The 21,312-nt window shown below is 42.1% G+C and overlaps 1 protein-coding gene across 3 annotated transcripts in view; it reads left to right on the top strand.

Moving 5' to 3' along the window:
* tjap1 (tight junction associated protein 1 (peripheral)) overlaps window positions 1–21,312 on the top strand; it is a 220,193-nt gene that overhangs the window by 30,772 nt on the left and 168,109 nt on the right. Inside the window, exon 2 of one of the 3 annotated variants that reach the window (XM_069887921.1) lies at window positions 15,518–15,662. The exons of the other annotated variants lie outside the window; for them this stretch is intronic. The gene's annotated coding sequence lies outside the window, so the exon portion shown is untranslated. The remainder of the gene's footprint in view (window positions 1–15,517; window positions 15,663–21,312) is intronic. 3 annotated transcript variants of the gene reach the window in all.

Below are 21,312 nucleotides of genomic sequence, written 5' to 3'. Positions count from 1 at the left end.
TGTAATGGCCTTGTGCTAACCACTGAACTAACCGTGCCGCTCTAATAAAACTAATTACTATCGTGTTAATGTTTTAGCAAGTGCTTAGTATAGATTTAAAGTTAGAGGAGGTCGAATTGAAAGTGAGCTCCTCTGGTCTGCAGTGACTTTTGTGCTTCTCCCAGCATAGAATCTTCTTTGGATCCATTTACTATGGTTATATTAATACAGCCAAGCTGAGCAATCACTATCAACTTCTCCATTTTCTGTTAGCCTCATTCTCTCCCTTTCTTCAGCTCCCAACCTCCTTTCCTTCCTTCTCTAATCAGAGCTATTCTCCTTAGCCCTCTGCTCTCTTCGTCTCACCTTGACTTTTTTCTCTTCTACCCTTCCAGCTATATCCATCTTGTTATCTTTTACCTGTTAGACTCTGCTTCTCCCCACCTTTTTATTCAGGCTCTGCCTAGTTTTTGATATTTCTGATAAAGGTCTTGAGCCTGAAACGTCATGCCTTTTGCTTCCTATGGATGCTGTGTGACCTGCTGAGTTTCTTGCATTTTTGTAAGCTGCACTAGACCCCAGTATCTACAGAATTTCTTGCTTGCCTCAATGAACATCATTGTTGATTTTGTATTTTTGACCTTATTTTGTGTAATTGGCATTTCAAGTAAATCCTCTAATCCAATCCAAATATGTTGCATTCTGGAATCTATTTTCTTTCTTTAAGTCTCTTGAGCACTCTCTTTCATTCTGGAGGTATTCACCAAGGAAGGCAGTGAAACAATGAACAAATGGTGTGATCTGAATACAAATTTTGGGAGAAATGGAATATACATTGCATATACTGAAGTAATCTTAAATGTCAAAGGCTCAGTCTGACCCTTATCAGATCAAGAGCATGTCAATTAAAGCATTGTTATACTTCAATATTCTGTTAAGCATCAAACAGCAAAAATTAAATAATCATATTCTTGCATGGAAAAAGTGACATTTTTTGTCACTTGTCCTGAGATATTGTGAAAAACATTGTATGTAATCCAGGCAAGTCAAACCATACTTCAGTGCAACAGAACTGTAAAATAAAACAGAAGTGCAGAATGTAGTGTTGTAAATGGGAGTTTGGTTGAAACAGTGCAGGGGAACATCATCTTACTAATGAGAGGTCAGTCCAGTGGTCTGATAACAATGAGGATATACTGTTCTTGAATCTGGTGGTGTGCCTTTTCAAATTAATGTAGGGGTGGAGAATTGGATAAGCAAGTTTGCGGATGACACAAAGATTGGTGGTGTTGTGGACAGTGAGGTAGATTACCATAGATTAAAAGGTGATTTAGGAAGGCTGGAGGTGTGGGCTGAGAAATGGCTGATGTAATTTAATACAGATAAATGTGAGGTGCTACATTTTGGAAAGGCAAATTTAAATAGGTCATATACATTGAATGGTAGACAATTGAGGAGTGCAGAGCAACAAAGGGATTTAGGAGTTATGGTAAATAGTACCCTCAAGGCTGATACTCAGGTAGATGGTGTGGTGAAGAAGGCATTTGGAATGTTGGCCTTCATAAATCGGAGTATTGAATTCAAGAGTAGGGAGGTTATGATGAAATTGTACAAGGCATTGGTGAGGCCAAATTTGGAGTACTGTGTACAGTTTTGGTCACCAAATTATAGGAAAGATATAAACAAAATAGAGAGAGTGCAGAGAAGGTTCACGAGACTGTTGACAGGATTTCAGGGTCTGAGTTACAGGGAAAAGTTGTGCAGACTGGGGCTTTTTTCTCTGGAGCGTCGAAGATTGAGAGGGGACTTGATAGAGGTGTTTAAGATTTTAAAAGGGACAGACAGAGTAAATGTGGATAGGCTTTTTCAATTAAGAGTGGGGGAGATTCAAACTAGAGGACATGGTTTAAGATTGAAGGGGGAAAATTATAAGGGGAACGTGAGGGGAAATTTCTTTACGCAGAGGGTGGTGGGGATGTGGAATGAGCTTCCGGCAGACGTGGTCGAGGCGGGATCATTGGTTACATTTAAGGAAAGACTGGATCGTTACATGGAGAGGAGAGGACTAGAGGGGTATGGACCGGGTGCTGGTCAGTGGGACTAGGAGGGTGGGGATTTGCTACGGCATGGACTAGTAGGGCCGAACTGGCCTGTTCTGTGCTGTAAGTGGTTATATAGTTATATGGTTATCTGCTGAATAGGAAAGGGGAGAATAGTGACCAAGATGGGATGGGTGTTTTAATATGTTGGTTGCTTTCCTGAGGCAGTGGAAAGTATTGACAGTCAATAGATGTTTGCATGAACTGAATTGACAACTGGCAATTTTTGTGTTTCCTGCAGCAAGCTATTGTGCATTTGGACAGGATACATTCTATGGTACATCTATAAAAATTGGTAGGAGATATTTCTTTAGGCTTCTATTGGAAGTAGAGGTGTTGACCACAGTTGGTCACAACGTGATGAGACAAGAACAGCTTGAAAATTTTCAATTTGTGACCAACAGGATTAAAAAACCTTTTGAAAGATGGTACCAAAAATTCAAAAACCTTTCAATCAGGAAAGGACGAATACATGGCACTGCTGGAAAAGTCATAATTTGTTGCCCACAGCTCATGGGTCTATGGAGCAATCCCAGGCAAGGCTCCTCAACTCTTCCTTCTCTACATTGACAACTACATTAGTGCTGTCTCATGCACCCATGATGAACTTGTCAACTTTATTTGCTTTGCTGCCAACTTTCACCAAATTTACTTGGTCCATCTCCAGCGACACTCTCCCATTTCTTGATCTCTCTGCCTTCATCTCGGAAGACAAACTTTCTATAGACATTTTTTGCAAAGCTACCAACTCCCACAACTACCTTGACTACACTTCTTCACATCCAATCCAAAGGATTGTATTCCTTTCTCTCAATTCCTCCATCTCCATCATATTTGCTCCCAAGATGAGGTCTCCCAGTCCAGATCATCCAAGGTACCCTCCTTCTTAAAACAAAAGGTGGCTTCCACTCTACCACATCAACTCAGCCCTTACCTGCATCTCCTCCATTTTCCCACTCATCTGTGCTGACCCCTTCTGCCCCTGGATTCCCCTTTCCCCCACCTACCACCCCACCAGCCTCTGCATCCAACATATTATCCTCCACAATTTCCATCACTTACAACACCACCACCAGACACATCTTTCCCTTTTCTCCTCTCTCCACCTTTCATAGGGACTCCTCTGTCTGGGACTCCTTCATCTATTCATCCCTTCCTACTAATTGTCCTTCTGGCATTTTCCACTGTGTTCACAGGAAGTGCCACACTTGGGTCCACACCTCCTTCCTCACCTCCATCTGGAGCCCTAAACAGTCCTTCCAAGTGAAGCAAACCTCACTTGTGAATCTGCAGGAATCACCTAGTGCATTCGGTGCTCCCTTTGTGGTCTTCTCTACATCACTGGACGCAGACTGGGAGATCACTTCACTGAGTACATGCACTCTGTCTGTATCAATGACAGGGATCTCCTAGTGGCAAACCATTTCAGTTCTGTGTCCCACTCCTGTGCTGACATGTCTGTCCATGGCCTTAGCACTGTCAAACCAAGGCCATCCATAAATTGGAGGAGCAGCACCTAATATTCCTACTGAACGGCATTAACTTCTCCAGTTTCTGCTTGACCTCCCCCTCCCCCCCATTCTCCCTCTCTTCTCTATCCTTTTGTTTCACTTCCTCCAGCTCTCCACCCCTTCTCTCTTCATTTGCAGAGCTATCCACCCTCCCCCAGTTTGCCATTGTGCCTTCGCTCCCTTATTTCCTATTACCTCTTACCTGTGCTCCTTCCCCTGCCCCTCTCTGTTACCATCTTATTTAGGTTCCTGTCAACATTTTGCTCAAACCTTGAAGGGCTCAGGCTCGAATCGTTGGTTATGTATCTTTATCTTTTCTATCTAAAGTAGTTGTTGACCTGCATTGTTTTTACTTCCATCATGGCATTTGCAGTCTTTTGTGCTTTACTCCAAACTGCCTTAAAATATGCAGTCAGTGGTTTGGGAGGGTATTCCAGGATTTGTATCTAACAGCCACGAATGAAAGTTGATATATTTACAAGTTGGTGTTGCAGCCAATTTTTTTTTGACTGTGGATGGGAGATTACTGAAAGCTATGAGGTCATTGATGTCCTAGAATATGGGGTCCTGTTCAACTAATAAGCATGAGGAGGTGTCTGAGAGCTGTTGCCTGGCCTCGGTGAGGTAAAGGTCAGATCACCAGATTACAGTAGTGCTCCCCTTGTCTACAGGTTTGATACTGCAGATGGCCTTGGGGCAGAGAGAATGGAGAGCAGAGTGTTCTGAAAGTGTATGCTTGAAATAGGTGAGTGGAGTGGTGAAGTCGAGATGGTTGATGTCTGAGCATCAGTTGGAAATAACAGATCCAGAGTGGGCAGAAGGCCAGAATGAGGTGTCCAAGAGGCAGGAGAAGGGGTTCTCAATGGGAGGTGGAGAATTATTGTTGAAGAAGTAGGCTTGGAGATGACAGAAGTTTGCCATTGTGACAGGCCCGGAACTCATTGATGTGTGGTTGTTGGACATTGAAGGTAAGGCCCCTACTGCGACAGAGCATTCCGTCTCAGAGAGTGGAAGGTCAGAAGGGATAATGAAGACATAGTAAGGGTTAGAGTAGAGGTCAGAGGAGGGAAGAGGGTTGGGGGGTGAGATGAGGCAGGTGGAGGGGAGGATTATTTTGGCTGTGGAAAGGAGATTACTGGGTGATGAGGTCAGTGACGGTGTGGTAGACCGTAGCTGATGTTTCTTGGTTGTGTACTGTTCAAAGATAAGTCTGAGGAGGTATTGGAGAGCTGTCATTTGACCTCTGAAAGATGGAGGTCAGTGTGACAGACAACAACTCTACTTTTTTTTGGATGTGTAATTGATTGACTGGAAGTGATGGTACATGGGGGACTATTTTTGTCTGTACAAGGGAGATTACTGGAAGAGGTGAGGTCATTGATCATGCAAGGGTCTTTTATTCTCTCTGTGGAAGAGGGATTTCAAGACGACTTGATTGGGTGACTTGAAGGGGGACTTGCAGACAAATAATGTTCCCATGATGCTTAGGAGATGCAAGTGGAATGGATGAGGCAAGGCAGTGCAACATGTTTAGACTGCTGTTTTGAGGTATCTGGTCACATCTCTAAAACCTGTGCAAACTGAACTGGCTGGAGTTTTGCAGTATTTTCAAGCTCTTGTTAAAGAGCATTCTTTATTTCAGTGTCAAGAAGAGCAAGGCGACCTACATCACCAACTTTCGGCTGGTGGCACTGGTGTCCACCGTGTTGAAGTGCTTTGAAAGTTTGCTTGTGGGGTAGATCAACTCCTGTCTCAGAAAGGACCCGCACACGCTTCAATTTTCTCATCATCCCAACAGATCAACGGCAGATGCCATCTCGCTGACTGTCCACACTGGGTCAGATTATCCAGTCCACAGGAATGCCTACATCAGGTAGTTCATTGACTACAGCTTGGCTGCGTGCTTACTTCCCCACTCAATTCCCTGAACACACATAACTGTGTTGTTAATTTCAGCTCCTACGCCATCTATAAATTTGTCCACAACACCACTGTCGTTGGCCGAAAAACTGGAAATGATGAGTCACAATGCAAGATGGAGATTGAGAATCTGGTTTTGCGGTGCCAGGACCACGGAGCTTATTATTGATTTTAGAAAGGGGGGGCCAGTGAAAAAATTTATTGCGATCACTAGGAAGTCTGACTCCCCTCTACTTGGAGCACAATGGACTGTGGAAATGAACAGCTGTAGACTTATGTGGGGAAAAAAAAATCACATAATTTGTAAAGGTCTGACAGCCATACCTGGACCACATAGGGGCACAAATACAGTAATAAAAAAGGGGGGAAAAAGGTAGAAAAGTAACTAATATACAAAAACATAGTTTCCTCAACTGTACTCTATATACTTAAAATATATGCAAGCTCTGACGATGAACAGATCTGTATGTATGGGGGGGGGAAGGAGGGACTGTTTTTGATTTTGTTTGTTGTGTTTGTGAAAAAATAGTTTAATGTATTGCATATTTAAAATGTTACAATGCATAATTTTTGAAAAAAATCAAAAATTAAAATATTCAAAAAAAAAGGAAGAACAGGTCGAGGGACCGTGCACCTGAACGTATTAATGGGAGAAGGAAGAGAGGACTAGTTCCTGGAAATCCATATTTTAGAAAACCTCAGCACATTGAGGCAACTGGGAAGAAGGCACACCAACTTCTAAACTTGCAAGGACTCTGAGGTGATTTGACATATCATCAAATACTGTATCAAATGACCCCAGGTGTTCTGACTAGTTGCATCACAGTTTGGTTTGGTAATTGAAATGCTCATGAATGCAGAAAGTAAGAAACATGGCCAGGTCCACCGCAGGCTCTAACCTCTCATTCATTGAGGACCTCTATGCAAGGCATTCCCTCAAGTTGGCAGACAACATCATAATTGACTCTCAATACCCTGTTCACAACCTCCTCTCACTACTACCTTTGGGCAGAAAGTACAGGAGCCTGAAGACCAGCAATTTTAAAAAATTAATAGCTATCGGATACCTGAACATGAATTATGGACTGTTCCGAGACTACAAAAGGACCATCTGGCTATGTAATACCATTTTTTTTCTTGCACCATGGTAACTGAATATATTTATTATCTATCTACCTTTTGTGGTTAATATCTCTTTTTAGGTAGGGAGGTCAGAAGAAGGACAGTTAAGGGAGTAATCTCTGGATTACTTCCTGTGTCACGTGATAGTGAGGGCAGAAATAGAATCAGGTGGAGGCTGAATGCGCGGCTAAAGGGGTGGAGTAGAAGTTAGGGATTCAAATTCTCGGCTAACCGGGACCTTTTTTGGGGGAGATGGGACCTGTTCTGTAAGGACAGGTTACATCTGAATCCCAGAGGGACCAGTTTCCTGGTGGGGGCGTTTGCTTAGGGCTACCAGGGGGGCTTTAAACTAGTATGGTTGGGGGGGTAGGGGTCCATGTAAGGAAGGACAGCAGAGAGAGATATTGTAGGTGAAGGGAAAAGGCTTATTCACAAGATTTGGGGGTGGAACAGCAGTTGATTGAAGAGGAAAGGGATAGATGCTATGATGGGGAAGGGAGGATGGTAACAAGTAATAGTGTGGATGCCAGAGAGGGGGTTAGGCAGAAGGTAAGATGTGGGAAGTCTCTGGGATGCATTTACTTCAATGCAAGGAAGACTGTAAGGAAGGTGGATGAGCTGAAGGTGTGGTTAGACACTTGACAGTATGACGGGGTAGCGATTAGTGAGACGTGGTTGGAGGAAGGTTGTGACCGGCAGTTAAATATTCCAGGATTTTGTTGCTTTAGGTGTGATAGAATTGGAGGGATAAGGGGAGGGGTTGTGGCATTACTTGTCAAGGAAGATATTACAACGGTACTGAGGCGTGATAGATTGGAGGGCTCGTCAAGGGAGGCGGTGTGGGTAGAATTAAAAAATAAAAGAAGTGAGGTTACGATTATAGGTGTGTATTATAGACCACCAAATGGGGAAAGGGAACTAGAAGAGCAAATGTGTAGGGAACTGGCTGAGATGTGCAATAAGCACAGGGTGGTGTTTATTGGGGATTTTAATTTTCCTAACATAGATTGGGAGACGCAGTCAGTGAGTGGACTGGATGGCTTAGAGCTTGTAAAATATGTGCAAGATTGCTTTTTGCATCAATATGTTGAGGTAGCCACTAGAGAGGAAGAAGTGTTAGATCTACTGTTGGAGAATGAAATAGGGCAGGTGACTGAGGTGTGCGTTGGGGAGCACTTCAGATCCAGTGGTCATAGCACCATTAGTTTCAGCTTAATTATGGAAAAGGATAGGTCTGGTCTGAAGATGAAGGTCTTTGAGTGGGGGAAAGCCAGATTTGAAGAGATGAGAAGGGATTCGCAGGGAGTAGTTTGGGATGATCTTTTTTTTTCTGGAAAAGACTGCGGAGAATTGGGGAGAATTTAAAGGTGAGATTTTGAGAGTGCAGAATCTTTATGTTCCTGTCAGGTCAAAAGGCAAGGCCAAATGTTCAAGGGAGCCATGGTTCTCTAGAGAGATTTGGGTTTGGGATAAAAGGGAGGCCTACGCTAAATACAAGAAGCAAAGGATTGATGAGATGTATGGACGATACATAGATTGTAGAAAGAACTTTGAGAGGGAAATTAGAAAGGCAAAAAGAATGTATGAGGGGGCAATAGCAAATAGGATGAAAGAAAATCCGAAGGGTTTTTACAAATATGTGAATAGTAAAAGGAAAGTTAAGGATAGAATAGGTCCACTGGAAAATCAGAGCGGAGGTATGTGTGAGGAATCATATGAAATGGGGGAGATATTGAATACATTCTTCTCGACGGTGTTCACGAAGGAAAGTGATATTGAATTGTGTAAGATAAGTGAGGCAAAATGATTAGTTATGGAAAAGATAGGGGTTAGTAAAGGGGGGATTTTAGATCTTCTGGGGTGTATAAAGGTAGATAGGTCTTCTGGTCCTAATGGGTTTTTTCCCAGGACCTTAAGGGAGGTCAGGGAGGAAATAGCAGAGGCTCTGACAGTGATTTTTCAACGGTTACTGGAGGAGGGTGTGCTGCCACGGGATTGGTGGGTTGCAAATGTGGTTCCGCTGTTTAAAAGAGGCGCAAGATGTAGGTCAGTAAGTTTGACATTGGTGGTGGGGAAACTAATGAAAGGAATTCTTAGGGATAATATGTATAAATATCTGGATAGTCAGGGATTGATCAGGGACACTCAACATGGGTTTGTGAGGGAAAAGTCATATTTGATGAATCTTGTTGAATTTTTTGAAGAGGTGACCAGAAAGGTTGATGAAGGTAGAGCAGTTGATGTGGTCTATTTGGATTTTAGTAAGGCTTTTGGTAAGGTTCCGCATGGAAGGTTAGTGAAGAAGGTTCAATCTCTAGGGATTAATATAGAGATAGTCAGATGGGTAAAGCAGTGGTTGGAAGATAGGCACCAGAGGGTCATGGTGGACAACTGTCTGTCAGGATGGAGGCCGGTGATGAGCGGTGTGCCTCAGGGATCAGTGTTGGGTCCTTTGTTGTTCGTCATTTATATTAATGATTTGGATATGGGATGGTAAATTGGGTGAGTAAATATGCGGACGATACAAAAATAGGGGGAGTTGTGGATAGTGAGGAGAGTTTTCGTGGACCACAGAAGGATTTGGACTGTTTGGAAAGGTGGTCTGAAAGGTGGCAGATGGAGTTTAATGTAGATAAGTGTGAGGTGCTTCACTTTGGGAAGAATAACCAAAATAGGACGTATGCAGTGAAGGGGAGAGTATTGAGGAATGCTGAGGAACAGGGGGATCTTGGAATAATGGTTCAGCCTTCCTTGAAGGTGGATAGGGTAGGGTGGTGAAGAAGGCTTTTGGTATGCTGGCCTTTATAAATCATAGCATAAAGCAGGGTTGGCCAAACTGCGGCTCGCGAGCCACATGCGGCTCTTTGACCTTTAATATGCGCATCGTGGAAAATTTGAATATTCTAGAAATTTTGACCCCCTCCCACCCGCCTGACTCGCACTGCCAGTCTCTCGCCCGCCCGACTCGCACTGCCGGTCTCTCGCCCGCCCAACTCGCACTGCCGGTCTCTCGCCCACCCGACTCGCACTGCTGGTGTCCCCCCCTCGCCCGCCCGACTAATTTTTTATGGTGGAAATCTGATTAAAATATCTCTAATTTTTTGGTTTACTTTTTTTGCATATTTGTGTTTTTGTGATTACTGAAACTAATACAAATTAACAGTTTAAAAACTGCATACATTAATAAATATTGCATTTAATATGCATTTATTAAAATTTATATGAAGTTTTTGTAACAAAATGTGTAGGTCACAATAAAAACATATGTGTGAATTTTATTCATATCCTGCAGCTCTCTAGCATCTGAGCTTTATCTTTTGCGGCTCTTACATTAAGCAAGTTTAGCCACCCCAGGCATAGAATATAGGAGCTGGGAGGTGATGTTGAGACTGTTTAAGGCATTGGTGAGGCCAAGTTTGGAGTATTGTGTGCAGTTCTGGTTTCCAAATTATAGGAAGGATATAAATGAGGTAGAGAGGATGCAAAGAAGGTTTACAAAAATGTTGCCTGGATTGCAGTACCCTGAATACAGAAAGATTGAGTAAACTGGGACTTTATTCATTGGAGGGTAGAAGGTTGAGAGTTGATTTGATAGAGGTATTTAAAATCATGAAGGGAATAGATAGAGTAGATGTGAATAAGCTCTTACCCCTGAGGGTAGGTGCGATTGAGACAAGGGGTCATAAGTTAAGGGATAGGGGTCAAAACTTTAGGAGTAATATAAGAGAATGCTTTTTCACTCAGGGAGTGGTGGCTGAGTGGAATGATCTACCGGAAGAAGTAGTTGCAGCAAGGTCAATTCTGTCATTTAAGAGGAGTCTAGATGAGTACATGGATGTGAGGGGATTAGAGGGTTATGGGAGTGGTAGGTGGAACTAGTGAAATTTCACATAAATCAGTGCGGACTAGAGGGGCTGATATGGCCTGTTTCCGTACTGTAAATTGTTATATGGTTATAAAGTACCTCTTGCTGCAGCGGGACAGAATTGATAAATGAGAGGTTATTCACTTAGGAAGGAAAAACAGAAGATAAGATTATTTAAATAGTGAAATGTTTCAACATGGTGTTGTGGAGAGGGACTAGAGAATGCTTGTGCATGAATTGCAAAAGTTAGTTTTCAGGTGCAATAGGGTCAATGTTGGTCTTCATTACTAGAGGAATTCAATTTAAGAGCAAGAAGATTATGCTGTAACTGTACAGGGTACTGATCAGACCACACCTGGAGGACTGTGTGCAGTTCTGGTCTTCTTGAGAACATGTGCAGTATACTTGCTTTGGAGATGGTGCAGAGGAGGTTCACCAGACTGATTCCAGAGATGAGGGGGTTAGCCAATGAGAAGAGATTGAGGTGCCTGGGACTTTACTAGTTGGAATTCAGAAGAATGAGAGGATATTTTACAGAAACATAAAATTATGAAAGGGTTAGATAAAAAAGGCTGGAAACTTGTTTTCACTGGTAGATGAGACTAGAACTAGCAGACATACCCTGAAGGTTCAGAAGAGTCGATTTAGGACAGCAGTAAGGAGGAATTGCTTTTCCTAGAGAGCAGCGAATTCTCTGCGCAAGGAAACTGTCTTGCTGCCTAATTAAATATATTTAAGCCAGAATTAGATTTTTGGATAGTATGGGAATTGTGTTACTGGGAAAAGGTAGGTAGATGGAGCTGAGTTCATAGCCAAACCAGATGTGATCTTGTAGAATGTCATTGTGGACTTGGACAGGCTAGATGGTTGACCTGCTACTCCTATATATTGTTTATTAAAAGGGAGAGAAAAAGGGACTGAGGAGGAGCAGGTTATTTAAAATTTGGAGAATTCAGTGTTTATGACCTTGTGTTGCAGGCACCGCAGGTGGAATGTGAAATGTTGGTCCATCAAAATCAGTTATCCTTCACCCCATTCCATTTACCTGTCTTCCCTCTCCTCAGTTCTGAAGTGTCTCATTTCTAAATGCACCATTGTCTGGAGAGATGCTGTTTTGTCGGGTTGCTTTTATACAATGAGATGATGATAACCTTGAACTTGACTGTTTAGGAAGAAGACAGGCTAAACAGGCTCAATCAGAGACTCCTTTAAGGACTCTTATTTTGCACTGAATATAAAAAACACTGAATTTTAATTTTTTTCTGTATTGCAGTTATTTGTTTCATTTTTTACATTTCTCTCTTTTGTATACATATCTTTTTCTTGAGTACAGTTTGCACTTTTCTGCCTGGCCCACAGGAAAAGGAATCTCAAGGTTGTATGTGATGTCATGTATGTACTCTGACAAGAAATCTGAATGTTGTTTCCATCCACAAAGACTACATGACGAGCTCAGTTCTTCCTGAAGTTTGCCTTTTCTTAACATACAGTACTTAGTAAGGGAATTAAGGGTTATGGGGCAAAGACAGGCAAGTGGAGATGAGCCTGTCATCAGATCAGTCATGATCTAATTGATTGGCGGATCAGGAAGATGGGCCAGATGGCCTGCTACTGCTCCTATTTCTTATGTTCTTATTGATGTTGTGATGCTGGGGTAATCAGATTTTTCAGATTTATTGTCAGAGTGAATACATGATATCACATGCAGCCCTGAAATTCTTGCAGGTGAGGCAGAATTACCACTTCATGGCGGTGCAAAAAAAAAACCTGTACTCAACATACATATGTAAACAAATAAAGAAATATAAAGAAATTGTGCAATACAGAGAGAAAGATGAATCAATAAAGTCCAAAAGTAAGAGTCCCTGATTGAGTTTGTCATTGAGGAGTCTGATGGTGGAGGAGGAGCAGCTGTTCCTGAACCTGGTGGTGTGAGTCTTGTGGCCCCGACACCTCTTTCCCGATGGTAGCAGCGAGTACAGAGCATATACTTGGATCATTGATGATTGTTGCAGCTTTCCCTATCTAGATATTCTCGATGGTGGGCAGGATTTTGCCCATGATGTCCTGGGCTCTGCACACTACCTTTTGCAGGGCTTTGTGGTATGGTGTTCGCATACCAGACCGTGATTCAATGAGTCAGCACACTTTCCATCACACAACTGTAGAAATTTACTAGGGTTTCTGATGGAATTTCAAACTTCCTCAAACTCCTGAGGAAATAGAGGTGCTGACAGGCTTTCTTCATGATGCCATTAGTGTGTTGGAAAGATCCTGCGAAATAGTGACTCCCAAGAATTTAAATTTGCTCACCTTCTCCATCTCTGATCCCCCATTGATCACTGGATCATACATCTTTGGTTTTCCGTTCCTCAAGTCTCCTTGCTTTTGGTGACATTGAGTGTGAGGTGGTGGTTAGTGCGCCATTCAGCCAAGTTTTCAATCTCCCTCTGTATGCTGACTCATTGCCCATTTTTATACAACTCACTATCTTGGCATCGTCAGCAAATTTGTAGATCTTGTTGTTGTACTGTCATAGTGTAAGGTGAGTAGAGAAGGAGACGAAGAGGGCAGCCTTACGGTGCTCCGGTATTTATGGACGCTAATCCTCAATGACTGTGGTTTGGAGGTGAGGAAATCCAGGATCCAATTTTACAGTAGAGTGTTGAATCTCTGGTCTTGGAGTTGATTGATCAATTTTGAGGGGATGGTGGTGTTGAATGCCTAACTCTAGTTGATAAAGAACATCTTTGCTGTCCAGGTTTTCCAGGGCTTTGTGTCGAGCCAGTGAGATGGCACCTTCCATAGACTTAGAATTAGAAAGGATCTCTGTCCATTTTAGGCAGGAGCTGATCGGCTTCAAAACACTTCATCACTGTTGATATGAATGCCACTGGTTGATAGTAATTTAGGCAGGTTACCACATTCTTGGGAACTAGGATGATTGACGGCTGTTTAAAACAGGTGGGTATCATAGTGGAAAACTGTATTCAAGCAGATTAAATGAAGCATGATAGGAAAATTGTGTCCAAAATGTAATGAACCGATTTCAACAGAATGCAGCTCAAATTTTGATGGCCTTGTAGGAATCTTTGCCTGAATTCAATTAAAACTACATAAAGCAGAGTTGGATTTATTGGATTAAAGAGATCGAAATTCAGAATATCGTAGCTCATGCTTTTGGAAAATGATACTTTGAAATTAGGATATATTAGAATAAAGAAAGTGTCATCTATAGAGTAGTTAGATAGGTTTAAAAAAATATAATATTTTTGATGCCTTTTTTGTCTTCACCCAAGTGCAGTGGAGGGGAGACCGAATTTACACTGTAGTTTTATCTTGATAGAAATACATATGTGCTATTGTATTTTCAGTTTTGCTCCCTTTTCTTCACTGCACTTTATTTATTAGAAAAACCAATAAAAAGGAGTGAAAAAGAAAGAAGTTGTTGAGGGGCACTGGACATGCCTTGGTCTTCTCAGAAAGTAGAAGCTTTGGTCCACATCAATGTGCTTGTCCCACGTCAGGCCATGGGAAATATTCCAAATAACTTGAAGTTATCCACACTTTTGACTTTAGACCTATTTATATGGCCAGGGAGCAGACTCTGCTCCCTTTCCTGAAGTCCATGATCATCACCTTTTTATTATTGACTGAACTTGGCACTATGCCACTAGACTTTCATCTCTTTCTTTCCTGTAATCCATCTCATTATTATTTGATACTCAGCCCACTACTATAGTGTCATGGAGTTGGAAGATGGAGTTGGAATGGGAACTCCTTGAGGAGTACTGGTGTTGAGTGTGATCAAAGAGGAGGTATTGTCACCCATCTTCACTGATCGCGGTCTGTCAGACAGGAAGTCATGGATTTATTTGCAGAAGGGTGTGCTAAGGCCTAGATCCTGAACAACCTGAGACCTCATACTCGACAGTCTGAAACTCAATGGCATATACGTCAATTTTTTTTCAAATAAAGCCCTTATCTCTGGTTCCACTATTTCCATCTGTTTACCTACTCCTGTTTTTACTTTACTCTCTAATTTTTCCTCCCCTGCCGCCCCCCAGTTATCTCCCTTGTCCAAAACCCTTTTACCTCTTAGCTCATCTCCAGTTTCTCCTACCTCATTTTTCTTTCCACCTTAATATACTTGATATCACCCTTTTCTACTTGTCTTCATAAGGGTCCCAACCCAAAATGTTGACTATTACTACCCATGGGATTAGTTCCTTCAGCATCACATTTGTGCACCTGTGTGGCTTACTGAATGTACCTCATTGTCAAGTCTTCCCTGTTGGGAAGAATATGAAAGGACATAACTAGAACTTAACGTTTTGGATTTTTAAGCTTGTGTGTATGGAGATTTAACATAATCTGCTGCACCTGAGTTGTGCAAGTAGATGAGACAAAGGTTGCTTAGATAACCAAGGTTACCTAATTAGTTGTGTGAATGTGATGTTCAATTTAATATAGCCTCAGCGAGATTATTGTTGTTCAGGCCTTGTTGGGCATCCGATGTGGTGAGGGAAGCCTGAGAGGGGAGCTGTAGTAATGTGCTTACCAGCTGGAGGAGGTATTGAAAATTACTTGACAAATATTTTTTTTAAATGGAGGAGAAATGTTATTTACTTTGTGGATGGTACCAGACAATATATGCTTTGGCATCGTCTCCCTGCATTGTTGACTCTATAGTAGTTAGCTGCAGACTTTAGTGTAGATTTTCATACCAGTTTGTAAATTAGTCATGATGTCCAGCTCAGAAGCAGACACTTCAGCCCACCTTGTCCACGCCAATCTTTTTTCTTCTTCTACACTGATCTGAGTTGCCTGTATCAGGTCTGTATTCTTCTATGCATTGTTTAATTGTGCTTCCTAAATACAGTGAAACCCCGTTATAATTCTATTGTTTGGGTCCATAAAATCTCATCACGAGAAAAGTGGTGTTGCGCTAAATTGGAGTTTCACTGTATTTCCCTGTTTAATTTGCATATCTACATCATTTCCATTTCTCCTTTATTTAGAACATCCCAGTTATTCTGTATGCATTTTAAACCAATCTGGGAGCCTGATGCACCTGCTGGGAGCCCAACATTCCTGACGTACAGCGATTGTACCTGACTCCACCGCCACCTCTAATGTACTAAGGAACCATTTGTTTCCTGACAGGTGATAAACTGTTTTCATTTTGTTGTGTTCAATGGCCAAAGTTGATATCTCATTCTGCACAGGGTACTCTATTTGAGTGGTCTGACCTGATCTGAATATGGAAGGGAAGTTTGCTTTCTTGATTTTACAATAGCTTCTGCACTTTTTAATATCGATGCATGTGTTCATTTTATCTTTATTTGTTAACTTTCTGAAATTTTAATCCCATTTTTAAAATAAATTGGATTTAAAATGAGAAGTATTTCTTCCTCTAAAGATCATTCTGGTGAAGCTGGGCTGCAAATAATGTTTTAGTATACCATAAGATAGAGGTATTAATGACAGGAGGAACAGTATAGCACCTTCAAGGCTGCTCAGTAAAATGAGGGCTATTTTCTTTTGATCTTTTCAAAAATGGCAGCACTGCCGGAGCTGCTGTAAATGCCTGCGCTGCCACTGGTGTGGACCCGGGAGAGCAGAGTCACAGTTCTGCTCCGGAGGGTTCAATCACCCACTCCAAATCCTGACGACTCCATACAGGCTTTAAACAGCTTGATAAAGGAGCTGACGATGTTTTATTTTAAAATCCTGCAACCGCGGCGCCTGCGCTTGGCAGTGGTTACGAGGGGTTGCATCCTCTGGGGGAGCAGCAGACCAGCACAGGGCAGCAGAAATGGGAAAAACATCCCAGTTGAGAATGAGAAACTTAGGACATGACCTTGCGGGTCAATGACCACGTCAGTGGACCAGCCAGAGGCTCAGCAGTTGAGGGACCCACACAAGCTTCAGGAGACTTGCGGAAAGGTGACCCACACGGGTTGAGTGCTGCTGCAGACTGGCTCATGGGAACCAGGTATCTGAGCTGGGATTTGAAAGGGTGCTGAGGGCAAGAAAGGCTACCAAAGGGCCTCAGGTGCTTAAGGCTTCCTGATTGTGTTGGAAGTTTGGATCTGGAGCCCTGGTTGCCAATGGATTGGGTAGAGGCTGCTGGAGCACTGGAGGCAAATGCATGGACACTTGTGCCACTGAAGGAACTTTCATTTGCTTCCCTTTCTTTCTTACTGTAAGGGACGCTGGGCTACACTATTGACGACTCTGCCTTACAGCAGCCTGAAGACAATTTTGTGTAATATTACATAATTCTGTACTATGAAATGACAATCAAGGATTACGTAGGAACCTAAGAAATAGGAACAGGAGTGGGCAATCTGGCCCATTGAGCTTGGTCCACCTTTCAATAAGATCACGGCTAATTTGGCAATGGTTTCAGCTCTACCTACCTGCTTTTGTCCCTAGCTCTTAATTCCCCAGCAATGCAAAAATCTGTCTGTGTCTGCTGTTAACTTGGGTAGAGAATTTCACAAATTCACTACTCTCTTATAAAAACAGTACCTTCTCATATCCGTCCTAAATCTATGCTCTATACAGGAGCTCTATCGAGAGCATCCTGGCTGGCTGCATCACAATGTGGTATGGTTGTTGCAGAGAAATGGATCAGAGGTCAAACCACAGGACCATAAGCACAGCAGAAGGGATCACTGGAGTCTCGTCTCCCCCCCCCCCCCCCGATGTGATCTCCGGTATTGTCTGAAGAGGGTGCACAAAATCATTGAGGACCCTTTCCACATCGCACAGCATTTTTCAGCTGCTCCTATTGGAAGAGAGACAGGAGGATCGGAGCCAGTGCCATCAGGCTGAGGAACAGCTTCTTCCCAGAGGCAGTGAAAATGCTGAACGACCAGAGGAACTGCTCACACTAACACTTCGAGATGGCTCATATTCACGAAATAACATCTATCTATTTATTTATTTATTTATTTATTTGTACGTGTGAATACTTGTCCTGCATATGTATTGTTTGTACAGTATGTGTGTTGTGTCTGGTTGTATGTCTGCATGCTTTGCACTGAGGGCTGGAGAACACGGTTGGGTTGTATTTGTACAATCAGATGAAAATGAACTTGATTTTATTCCAGATTCCCCAAACAGAGGAAGCAATCTTTAGAGTTTTTATCCGGCACTTAAAATAACAGTTATGACTAAATGTCCCGCGGCATGAAATTCTCACCATTGGATTCCATTTGCATTCAATCACCACAGATCCATTTTCAGAGCCTGTAGTTTTGGATCAGGTTTTAAATTTCCAAAACATGGTCTGTTCCCTATGTCTATCACCAGTGACTGTTTCTGTCCACTGAGCATTTCAATGAAGAATGGCAGAAATGTCAGAGGATCTCCTTGCAGACGAAATAGGTTGTTTTGGCTGCATTGTATTTTAAATAACTGAGATTTGTCTGCAGCATGCTCATTCCTGTTTTTGTTTCACAACTTGTACAGTAGCATAAACAATGAACCTCTTTGTTAATTTTATTCAAACCCTTGGAGCCACTTACTGGAATCTGACAAATTTTGGAGTGAGAGTGCAAAAGATGAATTAGAAGTATTTATGAAAGAGTTGTGTAGAGAAACCTTAAACAAAATATGGGTCTGAAAGATGTGCTGAGTTGACATCAGATCACAAGAACAATGTCTGGCCGATCATGATGCCAGTTTCTTCTCCTGTCAGACTGTGCCATCTTCTCAGTATGTTTGATGGCTTTCTATCACCTAGGCTGTCATCGGCCAGCAGTTCAACAATACGAGACTTTTGGGACTGCTGAGTTCACTCCAAAATAGAAGCCTTAAGGAAGTCGTATGTGAAGTTATCAGCTGGATTCACTAGAACATCTTCAACTTCACATGCAATCTGCTCTGGGAGCAGACCAAACTTTGTTTTCTGATGTCACATTGAGTGAGGAGAAACATATCTAGAGGATCATGAACCACGCCACCGCGTTGTTGATCAAAAGTGGGGGAACCTTAGGTTGGACCTCCCCAACTGCTCCGTAATGGGTTTATCCTTATCACTTTCCATTTTTACTTGCCAGAGGGAGAAGCACAGTTACCGTAGCGGCGATGCCTTTACAGCACCAGCCATCTGGACCTTAATTTCACCCGGAATATTTCTAGTCAATCTTTTATCTTCCCAATTGCTCATTTTTATTTAATTCATGTTGAAATATGCAAGGATTTAATTTTCAAATTTTTGTTAACGCCAGCGATTGGGACCGGGGTTCAAATCCCATGCTGTCTGTAAGGAGTTTGTACATTCTCCCCATGTCTGCATGGGTATTTCCTAGGGGCTTTGGTTTCCTACACAGTTCGAAACATAAAACGGTGTAGGTTAATTGGGTGTAAATTGGGCAGCATGGACTTGTGGGCCGAAATGGTCTGTTACTGTCCTGTATGTCCAAAAAATTTAAAAAATTTAAACTAAACCTATGCTGCCTGCATGTGATACCTTTCCTGCATATTCATATCTTTGTGGAACCTCTTAAGTGCTGCTAATCGGTCTGCTTTCATTACCATCCTCAGCAGCACCTAACCCTCTATAAGAGGGGGAAAAAAAACAAACTTGTCCCTTTATCAACTTTAACCGCACACACGCCCTCATCCTTGGGAGAAAGATCATGACTGTCAATCTCATTTAATTTTATAAACTATCAGGATTTCTTTCAGCCTCTGGCTGTTACTACGTATTCTATACTATTAAATGACAATCTAGGATTACGTCGGAACATAAGAAATAGGAACAGGAGTGGGCAATCTGGCCCGTTGAGCTTGGTCCACCTTTCAATAAGATCACGGCTAATATGACCATTATCAACAGGGTTCCTCTTGCCTCTTTTGGTGCGATCTTCTCTGGAATCTAACGACAGCAGGATCAGCATTTCAAAGACTTTGGCATTTAACAATTTTAATAAAACATAGAACATTGTAGTGCAGTAGAGACCCTTCAGCCCACAATCTTGTGCTGTCCTATATAAACCTATTCAACAATCTAAATCTTCCCTACCTCACACCTATAATCCTCAAATTTTCTTGCAACCATGTACCTGTTTGAGTCTTTTAAATGTCCCTACTATATCAGCCATCACCACCACAAATGGCAATGCATTACAAGCACCACGACTCTGTGTTTTAATAAAAAACATACCTCTGATGTCTCCCCTATACCTATCTCCCCTCGCCTCTGGTATTTGCTGCTGTATCTTGGGAAAAATGTGTTGGCTGTCCACTCTATCTGTGCCTATGAATAACGAAGGGCAGCATATTTTAAGCCATCTTAACTACACTATCAATCTCTCTGACAAACTTGAGAGAGCTATGGATTTGGACCCAAAGAATCCTTTGTGCCTCCACACTGTTAAGCCATTAACCATATAGACTGCCTTTCAATTTGACCTTCCAAAATGCATCACCTCACACTTATCTGCCCAACTCTGCATCCTGTTGATATCCTGTTGTTACCTACAACAACCTTCTACCATTATCCACATTTCCAACTTTCATATTATCTGAAAATTTACTAACCTATCCCTCTATTTCTTCGTCCAGGTCATTTATAAAAATTACAAAGAGCAGGAATCCTAGAACAGATCCCTGGGGAACTCAACTAGTCACTGACCTCCAGGCAGAATATGTTGCATCCACTATTACCCTCTGTTTTCTGCAGGCAGGCCAATTCTTAATCTACACAGCCAGGATTCCATGCCTAATGACTTTTTGAGTGAATCTAACCTTGTCAAATTCCTGCTAAAATCCACATACACCACCCTATCTTCATCAATTTATTTTGTTTCTTCCACAAAAAACTCAATTAGACTGGTGAGGCATGGCAAAGCCATACTGACTATACCTGAGAAGACTATGCTTCTCTAAATCTCATGAATCTTCTCCATTAATTTACCCATCACTGTTGTAAGACTAACTGTTATATAATTCCCTGGATTCTCCCTATTACCTTTTATTAAACAAGAGGACCACATTGCTATTCTCCAATTTTCCAGCATTCTCTCCTGTGGCCAGAGAGAATGCAAAGATAATACATTACCAATGCCCAAGCAATCTCTTTCCTCACTTCCAGCAATAACCTGGGGTATATTTTGTCCAATCCCAGAGATTAATCAATCTTAATGTTTTTAAGAACTTCCTCGTTCTTAATCTCAATGTGCTCAAGCACAGAAGTTTGCAATTCTGACCTCACATTGACCAAGGACCCTCTCTGAACACTGAAGCAAAGAATTCATTTAACATAACAATTACAGCACGGAAACAGGCCATTAGGCCCTTCTAGTCCGCAAATTTAGGACCTCCCCAACCTCCTCTGCCTTCAGGTACATGTTGCCTATTTAATCTTAAGTATCCCTACTTTTACTTGTGTCATCCTTCATTTCTTCAAGTATGCCTAGAAGGCTTCAGGGTTTTCCTTAATTCTACTTGTCAAGGCCTTTTTGTGCTGCCATCTGGTGCTCCTGTCTTCTTAAGTTCCTTTTTGTCTGCCATATAATTCTCATGAGCCATTCCAGTCTTGCTTCCTAAACCTTTTGCTTGCTTCCTTTTTCCTATCAACTGTCTCTTTTCTCAACCATGGTTTCTTTTTCCTACCATCTTTTTCCCATTTCAGTGGGATAGATTTATCTAGAATCCCACGCAAGGCATCCCTAAACTGTACGTTATTTTGCTTAAAATAATGAGTAGAGTCGTTAGATGCAGTGAAACCACAACAAATGCTTTACTGAACAAGATAAACATATTTACATCACTGGGAAGGGGGGAGAGTTGCAGCTTG

The sequence above is a fragment of the Narcine bancroftii genome, chromosome 6, assembly GCF_036971445.1.
Source record: "Narcine bancroftii isolate sNarBan1 chromosome 6, sNarBan1.hap1, whole genome shotgun sequence".
NCBI classification, from domain to species: domain Eukaryota; kingdom Metazoa; phylum Chordata; class Chondrichthyes; order Torpediniformes; family Narcinidae; genus Narcine; species Narcine bancroftii.
The sequence above is the reverse complement of the archived record's forward strand: the minus strand, read 5'-3'. Positions and strand labels throughout refer to the sequence as shown.